The 22,700-nt window shown below is 36.5% G+C and overlaps 1 pseudogene; it reads right to left on the bottom strand.

The window, feature by feature from the left end:
* Window positions 1-18,705: 18,705 nt before the first annotated feature.
* Window positions 18,706-22,700, bottom strand: part of LOC129658822 (protein ILRUN-like) — a 112,716-nt pseudogene continuing 108,721 nt past the window's right edge.

Consider the following 22,700-nt stretch of genomic DNA (forward strand, 5'->3'; position numbering starts at 1 on the left):
AAGATGAGCATGGAGTCTCTTGTGTTGCTAGAAAGTGCTAAAAAAATGTTTGTTTTGGGGACAGGTGGTAAGTTGGTAATGGTAAATTAAAAGGGCACAGATATCATATGCCAATTATAACTCAATAAAACGAGGGGAAAAAGTTCCAAATGCCCAAAGTTGGAATGGCTTGAGCCACAAAATAAGTAACAACAGTATCGAATTATAATCTAAAATAAAATGCATGCTGTTTTATGTGCTTAGTTGCTTAGTCGTTTCCTACTCTTTAAGACCACTATGGACTATAGCCTTCCAGGCTGCTCGGTCCATGGGATTTCACACGCCATTTCTTGCTGCAAGGGATCTTCCCGACCCAGGGATCAAACACTAGTCTTCTGCATTGCAGGTGGATTCTTTACTGTCTGACCCACCAGAGATAAATATCCACAAATCTATACCAATTCAAATCAATGCTGAAGTCAAATAACTAAGGGATAAGTAATAAATGGATTATGAATGGATAATCCTTATAAATGAATTCCAATGATTAAATGGAGAAGGAAAGAGGGATATAGAAAATTGCCATGAGGACACTACTATGGATACTAAAATGGTGAGATTTTAAATAGAAACAGGATATTTGCATAATTTCAAAGTATCTCCCTCAAAACATTTAGTTATTAAAAAGGGAAATGTGGTAAGCTGACAATCAGAGAATGCTGAAATATGCCACTTTATTCACATGGTCATGGTTAATATTATCAGTAATGAATGTTGACATCATTATACTTTCTAATTTGAGAAATAAGAAGGGCCTATCACTTCTCTAGTATCCTTCCCAACAATGCATAACCTTTATTTAATCGGGCTTCCCTGGTGGCTCAGATGGTAAAGAATCTGCCTGCAATGCAGGAGATGCAGGTTCGATCCCTGAATTGGGAAGATCCCCTGAAGAAGGGAATGACTGCCCACTCCAGTATTCTTGCCTGGAGAATTCCAAGGACAAAGAAGCCTGCTGGGCTGCAGTCCATGGGGTCACAAAGAGTTGGACACGACTGAGTGACTAACACTTTCATTTTAATCATAAAAAATTCATGAAAAAACAAATTCAGATACACTCTACACAGTATCTCATCATTTACCTTCAAGATGCAAAAAAAAAAAAAAAGTAAAGACAAAAATGTAATGTGAACAAGCTTGTAAAAGCCAAAAACTTCTGCACTTTAATCAGTATTATTATCCCAAATTATTTGATTATGATAAAGATTCTATTGTTATGTAAAAAGATACCATAAGGGTAGGCTGGATGAAGGGTAAACAGAAATCTCTACATTTTTGTGACTCTTCTATAAGAAATTTAAAATTAGATCAAAATAAAAAGTTGAAAAATGCTGTCCATGCCCAAATGAAGGTATATGTTTTTGTCTGACATATTAACTACAATCTACTTTTAATAAAGTATTTCAGGTTCTCATTTTCATTTGTGCTCTGCTATTTTGGAACAACAATTTTAAAAGATACAGAAATAATTAGAATGGAAAATGTTCCCTTTTCCACTGTAGCTACAATCTTTGTCAGGATAATATATTACTGTGTTTCCACTTTGCTCCCTCATTGATAATGTTGTCATAAACAGAGAACATCTGAAGTCTAACATTTCAAATTCCCTAAATGCTTTATATTTGAAATATTAAAGATTGAGGATTGTGCTTCTTTGACCTTCTCATTATTCAAGATGCTGTTAGGATGACATTTGCATTCCCATTGATTACATTCAATAAAATCTGACATTTTTAAAGGAGGAGACAATAAAAAAGCAGCTTGCCTATTAATTATGGCTGTTGCCAAATTATATTATGAAACCTCCTTGGTTTTCCAACAATTGTTCTGAACCTGCAGCTTTAACAATATTAAAGACTTTTAGTGAATAGTTTTAATGAGCACTTAATTTTTAAATCTCAGAACTATGGTATGTTTGTCTCTACATGCATTTTAGGCTACTTATTATAAATTATTAAAGTATTGATTTGGTCTGGAGATCATCAGCAGTGTATGCCAGAATGTTTGTGTCACAGAAGTTGCTTAGTCACACAGTTTATATTTAACCAGCTCTCCAAATATTTGTTAGAAAAGGACACAAGCAAGTAAAGACAGATAATATTTATAACAAAATTGTTGGAATAGATCATATTTAGGAAAACACTGAAGTGCTTTGGGCTCATTTTGCATTTCAGATATTCTATACTGGATCGCTGAGTTAATTCCAGTAAGAAGCAATTCAATATCTATTTTTAATATTTTGACTTTGCTTTTTAGAGAAGCTGTTTATAGCTACACTGAGGGGAGAGTAATTACTTACATATACCCCTTGCCCCACACATCACTGAACTTGCTTTAATAACCATCTGGATAATCTGTGGGATTATCACTGTTAATGATTTATATTCTTGTGCTTCTGCACTCTTACTTCAGGTGTTTATGGCAGGTCCTAATGGAACAGTTCAACATTTTGGTTCACATACTTGCCAGTCAAGACCACTGACGCTCCTTGCTTTCTGGAAACACTCCACAGGTACACAGGGGTCGACAAAATACCAGGCTGCCCTCTGGATGCAGGGTTAGCTTGGATCATAAATGTGTCTTTGGCATTTTGTGTTAACACGCTCTCTTGGCAGGCTAAATGGTATCCCATGAGAAAACATGCCAGTTGTACTTCTGGATCACAAGGTTCCCCAAGAGCTATTCTTCCTTACCACTGTTATCCTACCTCACTCAAGAAGTCTCCAACAGCATCAGTAAAGCCCTGCTTTTAAGCAAGTTATATAGCAAGTTTTTAATTTTCCTTCATCAGAAAGCATGTTTCACTCTAGTATCAGTTACATATAAAATACTTTTGGTTTATGAAATCTTTCTTAATCCATTAGCGAAAACTGCTAATATCACCAACTTTGAAACTGGGTTTTGTTCTGTCTAATGCTCAGCTAAACTATTCTGTGGTATTGCTGCTAAGGTATCCATTTTGTCTGACCAAGTGGCCTGTAGGAACCTTAAATTGACGAGAACCCCATCACGCAAGCCAAAACCCTGGGTAACAGTCCACAGAGTCATAAGTAAATGTACATTTCTTAAATGAGTTTCCCAATAGCCCTAGTAATAAACAGTCTTCCCCACCTCCCAGGCCTTCTCATTATACACCACTTAGATAAGACCCCTGCAGGAGACTACCAAAACCACATTCTTTTTGGTTTGAATTGACCAATCCAGTCTTAGCCCAGGAACCCAAACACACTTCACTTGTGGACCTAATAAAGGCATGGGCCCCAGGTCTCTCTCTCTCTGCCTGCTCCCTTGCTTACCTTGACCTCACTGTGTAACCTCTTGAGGCTCACCCCTTGAGGTGTGGCATGTACTTCCTTTAGGACTTGTAATAAGCTTCTCTATTTCAATTTCTCTTGTCGTTCTTTTGTTGAACCGTGGCTTACTATTGAGCACACTGTGCCTCACTTTGCAAATGTTGTCTTTCAAAGTCATACCATGTTTCCATGATCAAAACATTAACTTGCTGACTTTTATGAATGTATCCTATATGTATGAAAGACTGTATTTTAATATGTCCTACAACTGAGGCTAATTCAATCAGTTCACTTTTTCCATTAAAAAAAAAACAGTTGTGAGTTTGAAGATAATTATTTATATGCCATCTTTTAAGCTCAACTCCAAGTTTATCATGGTGCTCTGGCCTACAGTACCTTCCATTCAATTACAGAATTCAATCTTAGTTTGATGCCTATATATGTGAATAGATTTCTTCTCCTTCTCTTCCTCTTCTTTTTTTTTTTTTTTCTGCTTTTGATGACAGAAATTGCCTAAATATTTTTAACTGCAGGTCAAAATCTCTCTGACAGTTTCATTGGATATTTCTTGATTAATTTTATTATCTTCTCAACTGAAGAGGACACCAGTAAATTCTTAATTAAAGGGGAACAGAATCTTAGTACCTTATACTTTAGTATTTAGGAGATAATGTATCAATAAAGAATATCAGAAGTAATATTATCATTAATAAAAATATGACATCAAAATAGCTCAACTTTATGGTATTTGAGTGATTTTCACTTTCACTCACATTCTCTCATTTCATCATGGTAACAAAATTAGGTTTACAAGGGAAAAGTCCTACTATATCCTTTTAAGATTAGAATGAGACAGAATGGTTATTTGACTCAACTAAAATCTACCATTTAGTAAGAAACAGAGTCTGTCTTGCATAGGGGTCCTGGTGTTTGTTCTTCCCATCTCCCTATGTGCACTGGAGAACTATTTTTTGTCTGACAATTCGTTCACCCTCAATTTTTCTTCAGGTGATTCTGCCAGCTGTTTCAGTGAACAGCTCCTATTGTTAACTTCAACAGTTTAGTCATCAGCATCAGCTGCTTCTTCCATATTCAGACAAGTAAATGTAGAAATATAAGGTAATATAAGGTAAAAGTGTGATGATGATTGAGTTAGCACACATGGCACCCTCTTGCTGGCCACTGCCAATTTGTCCATTGGTGACCATGACATAAAAGCAGTGAATCAAAGTCCTTCCTCATCCTTGGTCACACTGCCACTGGAGAAAGGGTCACTCATTTATGAGTGGCTGCTCTGGGATATGAGAAGTGGAAGTTCTCTTCAGCCATTTTTTCCATCACCAAGTCACTGAACACTGAGAGAAAATAAAGCTGACAGTCATAGAGCACAGGGACAAAAGACAGAAAAACAGGGTGACTGGTATACCAAATTAACCCCTAGTTGCATCATGGACCTTTCTGCTGTTTTATAATTCAAACTTTTTGTGGATAATTTGAGATTCCTCAGTATGCTAACAATAAATTTACCTTTTGGCTGCAGCTTGTTCCAGTTAGATTACTGAGTCTTTAAACAAAAAGTACCCTGACTAATCTGCTATGTAAAGAGCAAATTATTAGCTTTTAGAGTATCACTTTTATTTCTTATCTTCCGATGATTTGAAAAAATTTTAGTGACTAATCTTGAGCTAACAATGTGCATCCTTTACTTATCAGAATCTAATTACATTTAAGACACTACCTTTTTATACTTTCAACTAAGTATTATTTCACACTTGACAGTATCAAACTTATCACTTGCCTATCCCTCTGTCATGGGATGGCTAACATAACTTTTATTTTGACACACATTATCAATCCCATACATAGTTTGATTCTGCCAGAGTTGGTAGCATTTTCCTTACACTGCTCAAAGTTCTGCCAATGGGTGACTTTACTATCCCTATTTCCACTTACTGTGATGGGAAGAACACTTGAATTCCATAGAATGATCTGTTACTGATTGATTTGAGGTTGACAGGCATTTTTATTTGCAGCCCTTTAGGTTTCCAGTATCTTTACAGCTGAACTAAAGCAAAGCTACTGGAACAACAAGACTTGGGAGCCCCATCTGCTTATTTAATGAATAGTAGAGCCATTGTCCCCGATTCTCTTCTCTACACGAATCTAAAATATTCTCAGCATTGACAGAAGGAAAAAAAAGAAAAAAAGGATGGAGTGGTTCTATAGCTAAGATGACAGAAGCAGAGATTGTTCTGTTTACAGTTAATTGTGGAATGCACTTGGCCTCCCTAAAATCTTGGTGGTAGTGTGAAGTTTAGTTGCTAAGTCAAGTCTGACTCTTGGCGACCCCATGGACCGTGTAGCCCACCAGATTTCTTCATCCATGGGGTTTTCCAGGCACGGACACTGGAGTGGATTGCCATTTCCTCCTCCAGTAATCTAAAGAATCTGGAGCCAAGTTAATCATAGCCCCGTATGTCAGGTCTTTTAGGACACACTGAGGTCTTCAAGGACCTTGAAATGTAAATACATACAAGGTTAGGCCCCTCCAGTTTTCCTGGAAACTCGGAGGCTTAAAGAAGGAGCTTATTCCCGGGCTGTAACCATTTACCTTCTTGGAAGTAGTAACTTCTACTATTCTGTCTTTCATTTTCTTTTTAGAGCACTTATTACAGGTTGGGCTTCTCTGGTGGTTCAGATGGTAAAGAATCTGCCTGCAATGTGGGAAACCTGGGTTCAATCCCTGGGTTGCAAAGGTTCCCTGGAGAAGGAAATGGCTACCCACTCCAGTTTTCTGGCCTGGAGAACTCCATCGACAGAGGAGCCTGGCAGGCTACAGTCCATGGGGTCACAACGAGTCGGACATGACTGAGTGACTTTCACTTTCACTTTATTACAGGTTAAGATAATTCTATTATTCTTTCATATTAATTAGCTAGACAAATGATTAGCAATGTAATTCTCCTGGAATATCAAGAACCTTCGCAAGCTTGGACTTTTTAAGGAACACTAAAGTATCCATGAGGGCTTCCCAGGTGCCATAGTGGTAAAGAATCTGCTTGCCAATGCAGGAGATGTGGGTTCGATCCCTGGGTCGGGAAGATTTCCTGGAGGATGAAATGGAACCCACTTCAGTATTCTTGCCTGAAAAACCCCATGGACAAAGGAGCCTTGTGGGCTACAGTCCATGGGGTTGCAGAGTTGGACACAACTGAGCATGCACGTGTACCATGCAATAAATCCAGGAAAGCTTTACCTTTCTACAAAGGGAAAAATCAACTTCCTTGTGGGAGACCAGAAAACAAGAAAGGAAAGAAGGGGATGAAAAAGGGACAAGTGAAAGAAAGGGAGAGAGACAAATACTATCTTGTTCCTGGCTTGCTAGATAAATCATTAATTAGTCATAAAAGTGAGGGTTATGAAAACCTAATTCTAACAGTACGGAATGAAAAAGGAAGCCTGAAGACATGCTCATAATTGCAATGAGGTGGGAATCATGAACTTAGCCAGAAGCTGCTCTGTGATACCCCAAAATTTGATTGATGAATATAAGTTACAGAGACAAAGAAAATCAGCAGAAATAATGTTTTCTTTATTTTTATAAGTCTAGAGATATTCCAAATGTTTATGATTGATTGGATGAGAAATTAATCACGAGTCACTATGTCACAGAAATATTTGCTTATTATTGATGATATCAATATACATGCTTACAATAAAATGACATTTTAAAACTACTTGCATCTTTCAGTGTAACAAAAAGAGTATTGTACAATTATCTGGTAAGGGAAAAAACATAATATTCAGATTTATTAAGATATGTTTTAAGACAACACTATCTTATTTTTTATTTGACATAGAGAGACTAATACACAGGCAGATAAGTTTTCGATTGAGCTCATGTTTAAAAAAAAAAAATACATTCATCATAGCTCACCATATTTTTTCAAGGGTTAAAATAAGATAGTGAGTTAGTTTTAATTGGCATTTTTATAGTATTTAAATATAAATTTTAAGACCTATGAATGCATTTTAGCCCTTTTATTTTTATTGTTCTCCTGACTTAACAAATGTTTTTGAAAGTAACTAGAACACACAAAGGCTGAACTCTAAATGTAGACTAATATTTTAATAAAAAGTATATTTACTTAAAAGAAAATTAAGCTAAATAAAAGCAGATGGTTATTGACTGAATACATTATTTTTATAAAAAGTATTTCTCTTTATCCATGAACATTAATTTTAACATGTATTCTGACTCATATTTGAATATAAATAGACAATGAAAAAAATGCTACTTGGATAATTATCACAAAATAGAAAATATTTATGGCTCAAAATTTAGCAAGGAAGAATCCAAATAATAAGAGGTTGATCAAGGAACTTTTTATAAAAACCACAATGAAATGTGACAAGAACTATATTCTACTGCTACTCAAGTAACAAGAATCAGATTCTAATAATATTTGTAATGGGGTCAGAGTTGTGGCTCAGGGCTGGGTTCTACATCGACAGGGTGAAATTGTTTAAGGCTTTCCTGAGAGTAGCTGCTGTGGGTTAACAACAGAGATACTAAACTGAAGAGCAGTATTGAGGACATGAATTCTGGTCCTGCCAGATTGCAGAATCCTCATTATAACCTCCTTAACTCCTTTAAAAACCAATTAATAGAAAATCCTTACTATAGGAGGATTTCCTAGAACACACTCTACTAGATTTTAACAAAGCTTAAAATAGGGATTAATAAGGTATTATGAAAGTTAAGCCTTTTGGAGCATGAGTTCTGAGCAGCTTGGGGAATACCTGGAACTTTACACAGATTCATATTAAAAAGTATAAATCTATGAGTACACAAATTCAAAGTGATTAGCTAGCCATCTGAATAAGAATCAAGATGCTCAAAAGAAAACAGAATCCAAAGTCTCTACAATGGCCAATGTTCAATACAAATAAGCATATATAGAAAGAAAATTTGATCCACAGTCAATTACATATAAGTAGTTAATAGAAAATGAAGATGATATGACCCCAAAGTTGAACTTACTAGACAACAGACAGCCACATATTCTCAATTTTTTCTTTCCTCATTTTAAAATCCATAGTCAATTATTATAATCCTCCCTTGTACATTACCTTAAACCCCTTGCCCTTCTTGGCTTCGTCAAGAAACCTCTGCCATTTGTCTTGCTTTGTTTTAATGCAATTGTCACTACCCCAAGCCTCTTTCCATGAAACAATATGACTGGAGAAAAATAGAGAACTGTGATTATTACGTCCATGAGACTACTGAAGCTGCTAACAACATTACATTTCTCTGGTCAGTCACTTTCCTCCTTTTCTGGATGACTACTTCTTACCTTCCCTCTCTTCAGGCATTCAACTCTTATTCTGCACTTTATTATTTTAACCAATACAATAAAAATAGAGGAGAATACCCATACCCTTTCACATCACATTTACTTATGAACTGATAACTGCTTTTAAGCACTTGTACTCTCCTTCAGTAACTCAGGCTGCAGGGCCATTGCCCCGGGTAAGAACCAGATCCCATTCACTCAACCTACTTAAGAACAAAATTCCAGAATTCTCTCACATAATCATGGTTTCTCTGTCCATTAGGTTTTCCCATCAGTTCTGAATCACACTCTACTCTGTCTTGACAGAGCACCCCCATTACTTCATGTCTCCTCCAGCAACTACTCCATTCTTCTGTTCTCCCTTACAGAAAAATTCTCAAGATAATTACATGTGCTCACTGTATTCAAATTCTTTTTTATTCTCTCATAAACCTACCTTTATGAGGCTTTTACTGGAATTAAAACATAGATTCTGTTAATGAGTGCTTGCCAAAGACTTCTAAATGCCAAATCTAAAGATGACTTCTTATTCTTCGTCTTGTTTGAACCATCACCAGTATTTGAAACAGGAATATATCGCCAGTGTTCCTTGGACACTGAAGCACTGCTTTCACTTGATTTCTAAGAGACAATATGCTCTGGTTGTCCTCCTTCTACTGTCTTCCCTTTTAATGGTGGAGAATCCTAGGGCTCCCTATTTGAATATCTCCTCCATTGAACATGCTCTCCCTTTTCTATATCATCCAGACCCTGGCTTAAATGCTTGTATGTTTATATTTATACTCGTGGTGAACAATCTCCTTGAAAACTCCATTTGGGAGTTTAGTAAGCCTCTCTAATACAATTCAAAGCTGGACATCACCTCTCACTCCTACAATATGCCCCACCTGCAATCTTCCCTAATGCCACAATGTCAACTCTACCTAAAGGCAAAAACTGTGGTGGTGTCCTGGTCGACCCTTTCATCTCTCTGATTTAATCTATCAGCAAATAAAATGATTCTGCTTTCAAAATATTTGTGCCAGAATTCACAAATTTCTCATCACCTCCACTAAGACTTAAGCCTCAATGCTTCACTTAATTATTGCTGTATTTCTTAAGTAGCTATGCTGTCTCTAAGCTTGATACATCTTCCTTTTGAAATCAACAGAGTAACAGCCACGATGAACCTATATAACACAGACCATGCCTAAGCCCTGTTCAAAACCCTCTATTTCTCTCCATTTCACTCAGAGTAAAACCCAGTGGCCTTACAATGACCTTCCCAGCAGCAGAGGGTTACCTCTCTGACTTAGTAGTCCACTACCCTCACTCACTAATGGTCCGGTCCAGCAATTCTGCCTTCCTTGGGGTTCTGTGGATGGTCCAGACACACTCCCACTCAGGGTTTCTGCCCCTGCTGTTTTCTCAGACTGGTACCTGATATTCTCCTTCACTCCCTTTTAATGCTGGTATAGGTAACACCTCTTCGGTGAGTAATTTTATTAAAACTTTGTGCATCCTTACCCTTTCACTCCTTATTTTTACTTCTCTACTAGCAATTATCACCTCTTGATAAACCACAGTTGTCCCTACATATCAGTGGGGTATTGGTTCCAGGACCCAATAGGAATTCCAAAATCCACAAATGCTCAAGTCCCATGGTTGTCCTATCATATCCTTAGGACCCAAATCCACAGATTCATCAAACCACCAATTGGAAAGTTAGCGCAGAATCTGGCTGGCTGAATCTGTGGTTGACAGGAACCTAAGGTTATAGAAGGCTGACTAGATACAATTTATTTTCTTGTCTCTATCAAAAATACACGTGTTATAAACAAGATTGTTTTTCTCATTGTTCTTTGCTGCATTCCACATTTTTCAATTCCTGGCATATTGCAGGTACTCAATATGTATTTTTATAATAAATGTTCTGAAAGTTGTATTTCTCTTACATGTGATGTTTTTGAAAATTTTTTTAAAGGGTTTGTTTTCCTTTTTGGGGGGGTAATGTTTTCCTCTGAGGTTTGCTTATTACTTCTAAAAACTTTACCATAACAGTTCATGAAAAATTATTAATTTTCCTGAATTTTTCTCTGGGTGGGAGAAAGGAGGAGGGCTCCACAACAGCCAACAGTAAGAGTCAAAGTACATCTTTTCTTCCCAGGGGACCATTTCATCTCAAGTTTCAGCAGTTCCTCCTTCAAGGTTGAGTAGATCACCCAGAATTAGAGCTGAGCTATTCAAATTAATGTCTTATAACTCACAGGTTATCTTTCTGAAATCAAGTGCCACTTCAACCCTTTTCTCCCTCATTCTCCATTTTTAGACTATATCTGGTCTAAAATTCATCACATAAGCAGCTTATTTTATAGAAATTAAGAAAATATCTATTACATTGTTCCTTTGACTCTACAATACCTGTTTTCCTGAAATCCCATCTATATTTAACCCTTCTTCTCTCATACACTTGAAAATGTTTATCTGAGAGTCCATCACTATAGTGTGGTTTTCAACAGGGACAGAAACAATTTTGCCCTTAAGGGAAAACTGGCAGTATTTAGAGACATTTTTGGTTGTCACATCTGGTATGTACTGCTGTTATTTAGTGGTTTCAGGTTAGGGATGTTGCTAGACATCTTTCTGTAAGTGAAATGGCCTTCCACAACAAAGAATTTCTGGCCCCAATCCATAGTGTCATGCTTTAAAAAAAAACTCTGTACAGTAAGCATCTACAAAAATGAAAACCATCCAAAGTAATTTTAGTGATAATCCATTTTTAAAACATATGATATATGTCACTTAATAATTAAAGAAGAATTCACTGAGCTAAAAAGTTTCTGTCTATAATGTTATAATGTTCTAAGTCAAATACTTTGAAAAAAAACAGTACAAGTTATAATAGAGAAGTTCAATAAAATCATGCTCTTGGCAGGAATTCTATTTTAGTTCAGAGTCATTCATGTGATTTGTTAGATAAGAACTGTTTTAAAGCAATGAATTACAATTGCTCAAATATATTCATTTTATCATAAAGTATCTTCAGCTGAACACTGTGCCCTTTTAAAACTTTTTAGACCCAGGCATTCTAATTCCTAAAATATCATTAACTTGAAGCAGGTCAGACCATAAATACCTACATAACTGGCCTACACATTTTTCATTCATGAACAATCAGCTGCAATTCTCTTGTTATGGGTTTTTGAAAGGACTTTTTCAGGACCCACAGCTTAGCTATAATATTGAATCCTTCCTTTTATGAAACACTAGATTAAAAAAAAATATGTTTATATATTCCCCTTCCAATCACTTTTCATATCCTTTTCTCACACAGCAATTTAATTATATTCCTTTTGTAGTTTGCATGGGTAAACAGAAGAGAATGAATCACAATGACTGGCACTAGTTTAGCCCTCTCGTCTGAGGACTAACATATTGGCATCGATTTACTTATTCTATGTGTTCCTCTTCTACTCTACTCCAATTCTGTTCCCCTATTCAGATTCTTTATTGCCTACAAAATATCTTGTTTAGTATTCTTTGTTTTGGATATTACAGGATAAGGTAACATGCCATATGCAATCATTTATTATTTATTTCTTTTTCTACTTAAATTTATTATTCCAAAATTTATGTTTTGTAATTTCCAGCATAATAATAATGATGATGATATTTTAGGAAGCATTTCTGTGCCAGACAATGCCTTTATATCCCTTCCATAAACTGCCTATTTTACTTACTATGAGATAGATATAATGAACAGTCCTCTATGTATAATTTGAGATAAATATATGAAAAAACTGAGAATATTGCCTTACTCTGCCCATTTTTAGGCAGTCAATGGCTAAACTGGATTTTTGAACCCACATCTAGTTGGACTCAGTATACTTTATATAAATATAAGTACCTAATTTTTCTCCCAGCATTAAAAAATCAGAGAATCCAAAAATAGATTCAGTATAGAGAAAATATGCTTACTAAAAATCATGTATCTTTCTCTCTTTTATTTTAACAAAATATTATTAGGTGCTAAAAAAACATGCACCTTGCTTATCATCCCTGTAAGAGTTCAAATATACCCTATAATAACCCTTAGTTCCACTGGTAAATACATCATGAGATGACCTATATAAAAGATCCCCATATTTCTGAAAATAACCAGTTATGAGTATTGGTTTCTCTATTTATTCTTGTGGATTTAGAGTCCAAGCCACTACAGATCAATGGGACAGAAGAGAAAGCACAGAAATAAACTCACAGATATATGGTCAATTAATCTATGACAAAGGAAGCAAGAATATACAATGGAGAAAAGACAGTTTCTTCAGTAACTGGTTGCTGGGAAACTAGATAGCTTCATATAAAGCAATGAAAGTATAACATTCTCTAGCACTGGAAACAAAAATGAATTCAAAATGTACTATAGACCCAAATGTAAAACTGTATATACAAAACTCTTAAAGGAAAACATAGGCAGAACACTCTTTCACATAACTGTAGCACTATCTTTTGGCTCCACCTCCTAGATTAACAACATTTTAAAAATAAACAAATAGGACCTAATTAAATTTAAATTCGAAAGGTTTTGCACAGCAAAGGAAACCATAAACAAAATAAAAAGCCCACAGAATAGGATAAAATATTTGCAAAAGCTGTGATTGATGAGATTAATCTCCAGAATATACAAACTGCTTATACAGCTCAATAAAAAAAGAAAAAACTAGCCCAATCAAAAAATGGTCAGAAGTTCTAAATTAACATTTTTTTTTCCAAAGACATACAAACGACCAAAGACACATGAAAAGAGACCCATTATCACTAATTAGAGAAATGCAAATCAAAACTACAATGAGGTATCACTTTACACCAGTTCAGAATGGCCATCATCAAAAAAATCTACAAATAATAAATGCTGGAGAGGTGTGGAGAGAAGGCAACCGACCTATACTGTTAGTGGAAATGTAAACTGGTATAGCCACTATGGAGAATGGTATGGAGGTTCCTTAAAAAACTAAAAATAGAGTTACCTTCTGGTCCAGCAATCGATCCTAGGTATATATACAGAGAAAACCATACTTCAAAAAGATATGCACCCAATGTTCATTACAACAGCCAGGATTTGGAAGCAACCTAAATGTCCATCGACAGATGAATGGATAAAGAAGATGTGGTACATGTATACAATGGAATATTACTCAGCCATAAAATGATGAAATAATGCCATTTGCAGCAACACAGATGGACCTAGAGATTATCATAGTAAGTGAAGGGAATTTAAGTCAGACAGAGAAAGAAAAATATCATATGATAACACTAACATGTGAAATCTAAAAAAATGATACAAATAAACATTTATGAAACAGACTCAGAGACTTTGGGAAAAAAAAAAAAACAGGCTTTCAAAGGCGAAGAGTAGAACAGAGGGATAAATTAGGACATTGGCATTCACATATGCATACAATTATATATAAAATAGATAATCTACACTACTATATATAAAATAGATAACCACAAGGACCTACTGTATAGCAGAGGACATTCAAATCTCTGTAACAACCTATATGGGAAAACATCTGAAAAAGAATGGATATATGTATGTGTATAGCTGAACCTCTTTGCTATATACCTGAAACTAAATCAACTATACTCCAGTATTAAATAAAACGTTTTAAAAAGGAAACATAAATCTAAAACAAAAATAATAGTTTTTTCTTGAGATGACATTGACCAAAGCAGGGAATCAATATATAGCATGAATCCCTTCTATGAAAAAAAGGCGGTGGAAGAGAAATCAAAAGTATTAAGACTAAAATGTCACTATTATTCCTGATTTAGATTAAGTTAGATTAAGAAGGTGATATTTTTCTCCAAGCAAGTAAGTTTACTAATGCTCCTCCACAATGCTGTAACCTGAGTCCACAAGATAGATCTTATGTTCTGTAACTAATGTATTCATAATTTATATATATATATATGTGTGTGTATGTATGTGTGCGTGCATATATATATACACATATATCTTAGCTTGTGAAATTCCTGTATGTACTGAACATTAACAGAAATGCCCTGCAAAATGGCCTTCCTCTCCCACTGATTTTAAATCAGTAGTAACTGTACAGGCCTCCCAGGTGGCACTAGTGATAAAGAACCTGCCTGCCAATGCAGGAGGTGAAAAGAGATACTGGTATAATCCCTGGATCAGAAAGATCCAGGGCATGGCAACTCACTCCAGTGTTCCTGTCTGGGGAACACTTGGACAGAGGAGCCTGGGGGGCTACAGTCCATAGGGTTGCAAAGAGTTGGACGTGACTGAAGCAACTTAGCACACACACACACACATAGTAACTGTGCATGCCTCTGGATACAGAAATAATAAAAATTAGCTAAATAAAAATAATATAAAATAATAAAATTTGTTAATAAAATTACAAATTTTATAAGTCAGCTTAAAAATGTCTCTTGTATCTACTTCCTGCAATATGATCTATGCTTTGAAAATATTAGAATGATTAGGAGTTAAGTACTTGTACTAGATAAGCTAACATTTATGAGGTGATCATACAGCTGAATCTCTAAAAATAAAACATACAGGATGTGTTCAATAATACAATGAGTTATAACTTAAAACATAAGAAATTATGTAAGGCTACTTCTATCTGTGAAGACTCAATGAAAAGTTAGGTAATGAATGGATTTTTGTGTACCCAATACCAGATTCACAGATAGAGAGATACGAATGGCAGTCCAGGTATAGGGGGAAAACTGGGATAGTTTCTGGGATCAGTAAATACAGTGTCGCTGTGGGACACATTTAGTCATCAAAGGGTATGAATGGAAGGTATCTCACTTTCCAACTGTATTCAGATTACTTCCTTTCATTATCTCTTCTCTCAAGCTTTACCAATTTAAAATGTGTTCCTCAAAAATCCCATGCTGTTTTGTCTCTTCAAGATTTCTGCATTAATTTTCTCTCTGTTTGTGAGTATTTTGAATTTTTTAGAAGTAGCTTTAGTACCATTCCCATCCTCAGAAATCCTAGAAGACAATAAAATAAAACTTGGGGGAAGTACTATGACAACTAATCTTTTATGTATTTAGAAAAATCATTTCATGTAACAATTTATTCAATCATTACAACTGTCCATAGAGCTGGCATTTATTTTCTTCACATTTAGAAATATACAACTGCTCTATCTTTGTATAGTGACAGATGATAACCAGACATACTGTGGTGGTCATTTTATAACGTATAGAAATACTGAATCACTCTGTTGTATCCCTAGAACTAATAATGTTGTAGGTCAATTTAAAAAATATGTAGATACTGCAAGGAAATGAAAAATGGTAATGACTGTTATCTCTATGGGGTGAGGATAATGGGTGATTATTAATTTTATTTTATGTTTTTATGTATTTCTAGGTGACTGCAATGAACACATACTGCTTGCAAAAGGAGCAAGAGAATAAATGCCATTAAAAAAGGGAATGAGAGAAACATAAAACTGAGACTCAAAATTAAATGCAAATTACTTCATAAAGTAACTGCTAAATTATAGGGGTCATGTTAAACTCTAAACCTCATCTCCCAGGAGGAAAAAAAATAAAAAATAAACTTCCATTAAAACAAAACTCCAACAGAACACTGGCATTTGGCCAAGGTACTTGCTTCTTTTTAATCTCTTGCTGTTATTAACTCACCAACATTCAAATAGAAAGTCAAGCTATTTCAAATTCAATATCTGAACACCTTTGCATATATTGGGGGAAACTGTGGATGCAAGCCAACTGAATTATAAATTTATTATTCCGAAAAAGAACTGTCTTAATCCCCACATTTAAGATTGGCTGAAATGAACATTACATTTTGAAAATATATGGCTAGGCAGTATTTTCATGCCCAATGCCAAGAATAGTACATATTTGATGACATTAGACTTGCTACAATTTTAAAACTAGAAAAATCACTATATCTAAATCTTTCATAATTTTTATTCTATAAATGCTAAACATACACATTGTGTGTGTGTTAATAGCTTTTGTGTGTTAGTTGCTTAGTTGTATCTTACTCTTTGCAACCCCATAGACTGTAGCCCACCAGGCCCTCTGTCCATGGGATTCTCCAGGCAAGAACACTGGAGTGGGTTGCCATTTCCTTCTCCAAAAGGAACTATAGAAAGAAAGAAAATGAAGTCGCTCAGTCGTGTTCAACTCTTTGCAACCCCATGGACTTCAGCCTACCAGGCTCCCTCATCCATGGAACTTTCCAGGCAAGGGTACTGGAGTGGGTTGACATTTCCTTCTCCAGCTTAGTCGTGTCCAATTCTTTGTGACCCCATGGACTGCAGCCTGTCAGGCTCCTCTGTCCATGGGATTTTCCAGGCAAGAATCCTGGAGTGGGCTGTGATTCCCTTCTCCAGGGGGTCTTCCTAACCCATGGATCAAACTCCCATCTCTGCATTGCAGGCAGATTCTTTACCATCTGAGCCATCAGGGAAGCCCATAACTCATATTTAAAATGTGTTGTAATTACCATCACTAAGTGGTATCTTTATTTAAAGTCGATCTGTTTTTTCTAACCACAAATAGCCACCATTCATTATTGATTTTGCATGTGGAAGACAAATTAAACTTATTTTTGACTTTAAATAAATTCAAGAGGAATATAATATGCTCTTTAATCATTCATTATGCTTATATTGATATATTGTACTTCAAATTTTTTGGAAGGAGATGATGTGTAAATTGATACATAAGTAAACAATGTCATAAAAATCTAGTAGAACCACTGTTAATTGAAAGCTAATTTTGTAAAAAAAATAAAACATCTGCTAAGTTTTAATAGTGTTAACAAATTATTCCTTCAACCAATATTGGTTGTTCTAGTATGTGCCAAGCACCATTCCAGGACAGTTTTTCCTAGACCTTGGATACAAATCAAGATGGGAGATAAATCTTGATGTTCTTAGATTAGTTCTCAAGGCAATTTCAAATCTGTAAGGACAAGGATCACCAGAAGAAATGTCCTTGCTGTATTGAGAGTGGGCCAGATAGCAGACAGCATCATTGTCTAATCTGGTGTATATCAAAGAGGGGGTCTACTGGTAATGCTGAGTTTTGCGTTGGAAGAGCTTCTCTATAAATAATGTTTTCTTTGTAGAGATGAGACACACAAGAATCTTACCAAGAGCTAAATGGGTTAAAGAAAAATATCAAATTATAAGGACAGAAAAGTTTCATTCCTCATGAGTATAAATTCATCTGGCTGAATAAATGCCATATGCCACAAGTTTTGCTAAATGAGTTGTTTCTGACAAGACCCTGCCATGATCTATTGTCAAAACTCCCTGGCCTTATGGTAATGGGTACCTTAGCTGTCCTTGAACAGGAGATTTAGAAGGAAGACATTTAAGTGGGACTATATTTTCCCAAAGATACATGGTGTCCAGGTTGTCATAGAGCAAGTGAGCAGAAATGTTCTCAAAGCTCATTGACAGGTAGAAATATGATACATTTACTTGAGGCTGCTATGGATCTGTGTGGACAGAAATCTTACTTTACATAGGAGGAGAGACTTAACTAGCAAAATAATTTAAAATCTCACAAGTGATCAGAGTATCATTCTAGAAAATAACAAGTTTTGAGTCATAGAGAGTTCTACAGGCTGTGATGGATCTGGATTAAACAGTTTTGGTTAGACAGAGATGAGGCATTTGGTAGATATTTTCACAGGTATAGACAACAAGTATGTGAGAAGAGTGTTTGATAAAATTCTCATTACAGCCTAAATATTAATAGCCAAAATCTGTTTAGAAATGGAATTTTGATATATTTTAACTACTATGTAACTACTTAAAAATTATTTAAGAATATTTTGGCAAAAAATGTAATTACAACTAATTACTATGTAATTTTCAGTAAAATCAATCAGGAGTAAAATATTTAAATGTTATATATATTACATAAATAAATGCATACAAAATATACACATATACAATCTGTAATGCTAAATGCTAAAATTTAAAATCAATACCTCTGGGTGTGTGAAGTTATAAACATTTGGTTTTATATTATATTTTACACCATATTTTAAATTTACCTCTTAACTGTTACTGATTATTCATAAAATATCAGTAAATCAATGATTTATTTCTTACAACAGGCAGAATTCTGTCTTGACAAGGCTTTTTTCTCTCTGTACCTAGTACATGTCCTAGAAATAAACTGCTTTGTATTTAGTATTTAAATGCTAAACAACTTCAGCCACCCATTATAGACTTACCATGGAAAACAGCCTGCATGGAGTAATATACTTTTTTTTTCAGCAAAGAGACAATTTTTAAGAGTGAAATTTTTATCCTAAACTTTGATATAATCGACAGCCATCAGCAGTTCTCAGGTCAGCAATATCACCTTCCCCTAGGAACTTGCTAGAAAAACAAATTCCCAAACCCAACTCTGATATTGAGTCAAAAACACTAAGTGTGGAGCCCAGCAATCTGTGTTTTAACAAACAGTGCAAGAGATTCTAAGCTATGTCAAAGTTTAAGAACCACAATCTGCACTACAATATAGAAATAAAAGTTTCAGCAGCTTCTACCTGTCTAAATTCACGGAAGGAGAATTCAATATAGTTAACTTAGGTCAGATGCTCTTTGAGTGCTAAGGTCTAAACTTTTTTTCTTCTTTCTCCAAAAGCATTCCAAATTAAATAAGATAAATTGCTATTCTACTAAATAATTTGTCAGAGAGATTATGAATTTTAAAAACTTTTTCTTGTTTTAAAGCTCTCAGCATCAGGGCTTTACTCAACTAACCAAAATCAACCACCAGGAACCAACCACCATCACTTGAGCAGAGCATGTAAGGCACAAGTTAATCAGGAAGCAGAGGCAGAAAGAGAACAAGAAATCAAATACCCAGAAGATTGTCATAGAAGAATCAGAGTACTTAAAATTATGATTAACTAAAACAATTCTCACACTTACTTGTCACACATGAAAATATAAAATATCTTTTGAGCCATTCCAGACAGACTGTGGGTGAGGATATCAACAAAAGACACACAGACAAGGTAAAGGGGAAGCTCAACAACATTTAGGATAAATAACTGAGGCTTTTTCCTCAGAAAAAATAGCCCACCCAACACCAAAAAACAAACAAGCAAGAAACAGTAGGAATGAATTCCAAAGGAGTGCTGTTGCTCAACACTTAGTACACATTTACACTGGGAGAATGGCTGGTGATATTCTTGACTTTTTTTTTTTTCTTCTTCTTTTTTAATGCAAAAGGTAAAGAACTTTGTTCTTTCAACACCCAAATCAGAGCAGAGAGGCAGAAGTAAACTACAAACGTGGATGGAGTGAGTATATCCACAGTACATGGAGATGCGGTGGAAGGAGGTTTTTTTTTTGCTGTTGGCAGGAGAGCTAAGCCGTCTTAAGGAACATTCTAGGCTTCTCAGTTTGCCATGAAGAAGTATCGCAAAATACAAGGCCCACCACCTCCCCCTTCTCGTCTTCAACCTACCTTACTGAGAAGCTGTGTGTGTGTCGGCCGGGGGACAGATTTACAGAGCTCTGTGAGTGATTCTTCTCATCTTGCTGGGTTTGGTCAGGTGCGGGAGCCCAGGTGTTTTTGCTGATGGACTCCAACCAGAATCCCCGGCGTCTTTTAAATTCTTTTCACCTGACTTCCTGTTCTTCTGGGGCGAGGCAAACAGATTGAAGTTTCGCTCTCCCTTACGATGTGGCTGCGTGTCGCACACCGTTTCAAAAGGTGACACTTCTCACTCCTAAAAGTCCACCCACCTCCACAAGGAGGACTCGGCTGGCGCCTCCACGGTAGAGCCTGCAGCAGCGCTCATCAGCGCCGGTCCTGACTCATCCCTGCTCCCCGGCTGTACACCGGACGCTGAATCCTGCAATCTCTCGGGACTCCAGCGATGTCACTATCACCACGTTCATATATCCAATCTGGTCTCCCCTGACATACTTAAGACAAACCCGTGGAGGCCAGGCCTCTGTCCCAGAATTCTCCATCTGCCAGGTTTTTATAAATTGAGCATCAGGAGGTATGGACTCCTCTTCTCCCAGGGTGACATCTTCAACAAAGGACGCAGAGGGGACAGTGATGTTTGGGCTCTCAAAGTCATATAACTGCTGCTCCTAGCTTCCAATTGGTCGTGTCCAGGAAGAAGGTGCAACCAGTCCAGTTGAGCTGGAAGCTCTGCAAAAACTGGGTCTCAGAGGTGAGCACGTCCTGGACGGCTGTGCCTGCTGCGGGCCAGCCTGGAGACCTGGCTCCTTTGAGGTAGGCCCCTCTTTCTCACCACCTTGGGCCAGTAAACTTGCCCAGCCGCATGCTCTCTAGTTCTTGGCTTCCCTGCAACACGCCCCCAACACCCCAGTACCTCTGCCTCTGCTGACTCCGCCTCCTCCCCCACCACGCCCACTGGAGGTAGGAGAGCATGAGCGAAAGCATTCAAACAAATGAAAGTGTTCCTGTGGAACAGGTAAATCCAAGAGGCCAAATGAAACATCAGAACTACAAGGAAATGCGCAGAGACATCTCAGGTGGTCAGTGGCTCAGTCGTGTCTGAATACTGTGTATGAAATGCAAACTTCCAGAGATCTGATAAGGCCATCTTCTACAAAGGTGTGGATGATTTCTGAATTACAAATAGGAACAATGCCAGCATTCTGTGAAGGCCCTTCCAGTTAAGTTCACCTGAAATCCTTTTTTGGAAATTGGCAGAAGCAAGTAATGAATAAATAAATAAAATTTAAATACCAAGTTAAATCAGGTCAACAGAAAAGCCAGAAACTAAAGCAAACTCCAGCAAGTGGCAAAATATGTATAAAAGTCAGAAGTGACTAGAGTCTTTCTCTCTTTTGGAGACTGCTTGCCTCAATATTGTAAAGTGCCCTCATTATATCATCAGCACCTGGGGCTCCTTGTTCTATATGAAACATATCTTCTTAAAAATAAAACATTTAATGGGGCATCTCTATCTTTTTTAACTAATTACTGTGTTTCTAGGTGTTTCCTCAATAATTCCTTTAAGCTATATTAAAACAAATCAATTTACGGCAAGATGATAGAAGTTTCTTGACCTGCTGACTGGGTTAGGCTTAAGAATGTCATCCCCTGGAGGATTTTTTTTTCCCACTAGGCTTTCCATCATTAACCAGAAAACAATGTAAATTCATAATCTCTTGGCAACAATTTCGATAGCCTACAACTCTCAAGCAAACCTTAAGTTTCAGAAGTCATTCTGATTGTGTTTTAATCTACAGAAAAGTGAGTCTGGTTTGTGGTTCAGTTCATTGAGTATTCTGCTAATGAAACTATAATTTCAATGTCCATTTTAGAGAGTTTACTGTTCTTTTTCTTTCTCTTGGAAATCTGACTTGAATACTATTGAATATATTTTTTTCTCCCACAAGAGGGGAAGAGAATGAGTTAGATCATGCTGATAGTGGGCTGTTACTTATAATGGAACGAGCACATCCTAAGTAAAATGTTCAGATACTACCAGACATTCTGTTGCAAGCCCCTTCCACGGCCCCAAAGTGGGCTCGTCCAACACTCAGAAATTAATTGTCCAAGGAGACACCTGTGCTGACAAAGCAAGAGATTTTATCGGGAAAGGGCACCCTGGTGGAGAGCAGTAGGGTAAGGGAGCCCAGGAGAACCACTCTGCCACATGGCTGGCAGTTTTATGGTGATGGAATTAGTTTTCAGGTTGTCTTTAGCCAATCATTCTGACTCAGAGTCCTTCCTGGTGGTACATGCCTTGTTAAGCCAAGATGGATGCCAGTGAGAAGGATTCCGGGAAGTGGTCGGACTTGTGGTGTCTCCTTTTACCTTTCCCGAACTCTTCTGGTTGGTGGTGGCTTATTAGTTCCGTGTTCCTTACCAGAACCTCCTGTCCTAAAACAACTCATGCAAATAGTTACTATGGTGCCTGGCCAGGGTGGGCGGTTTCAGTCAGTGTGCTTCCCCTAGCAATTCTGCTTTTCCATTCCACATG

Source organism: Bubalus kerabau, chromosome 8 (assembly GCF_029407905.1).
Source record: "Bubalus kerabau isolate K-KA32 ecotype Philippines breed swamp buffalo chromosome 8, PCC_UOA_SB_1v2, whole genome shotgun sequence".
NCBI classification, from domain to species: Eukaryota; Metazoa; Chordata; class Mammalia; order Artiodactyla; family Bovidae; genus Bubalus; species Bubalus kerabau.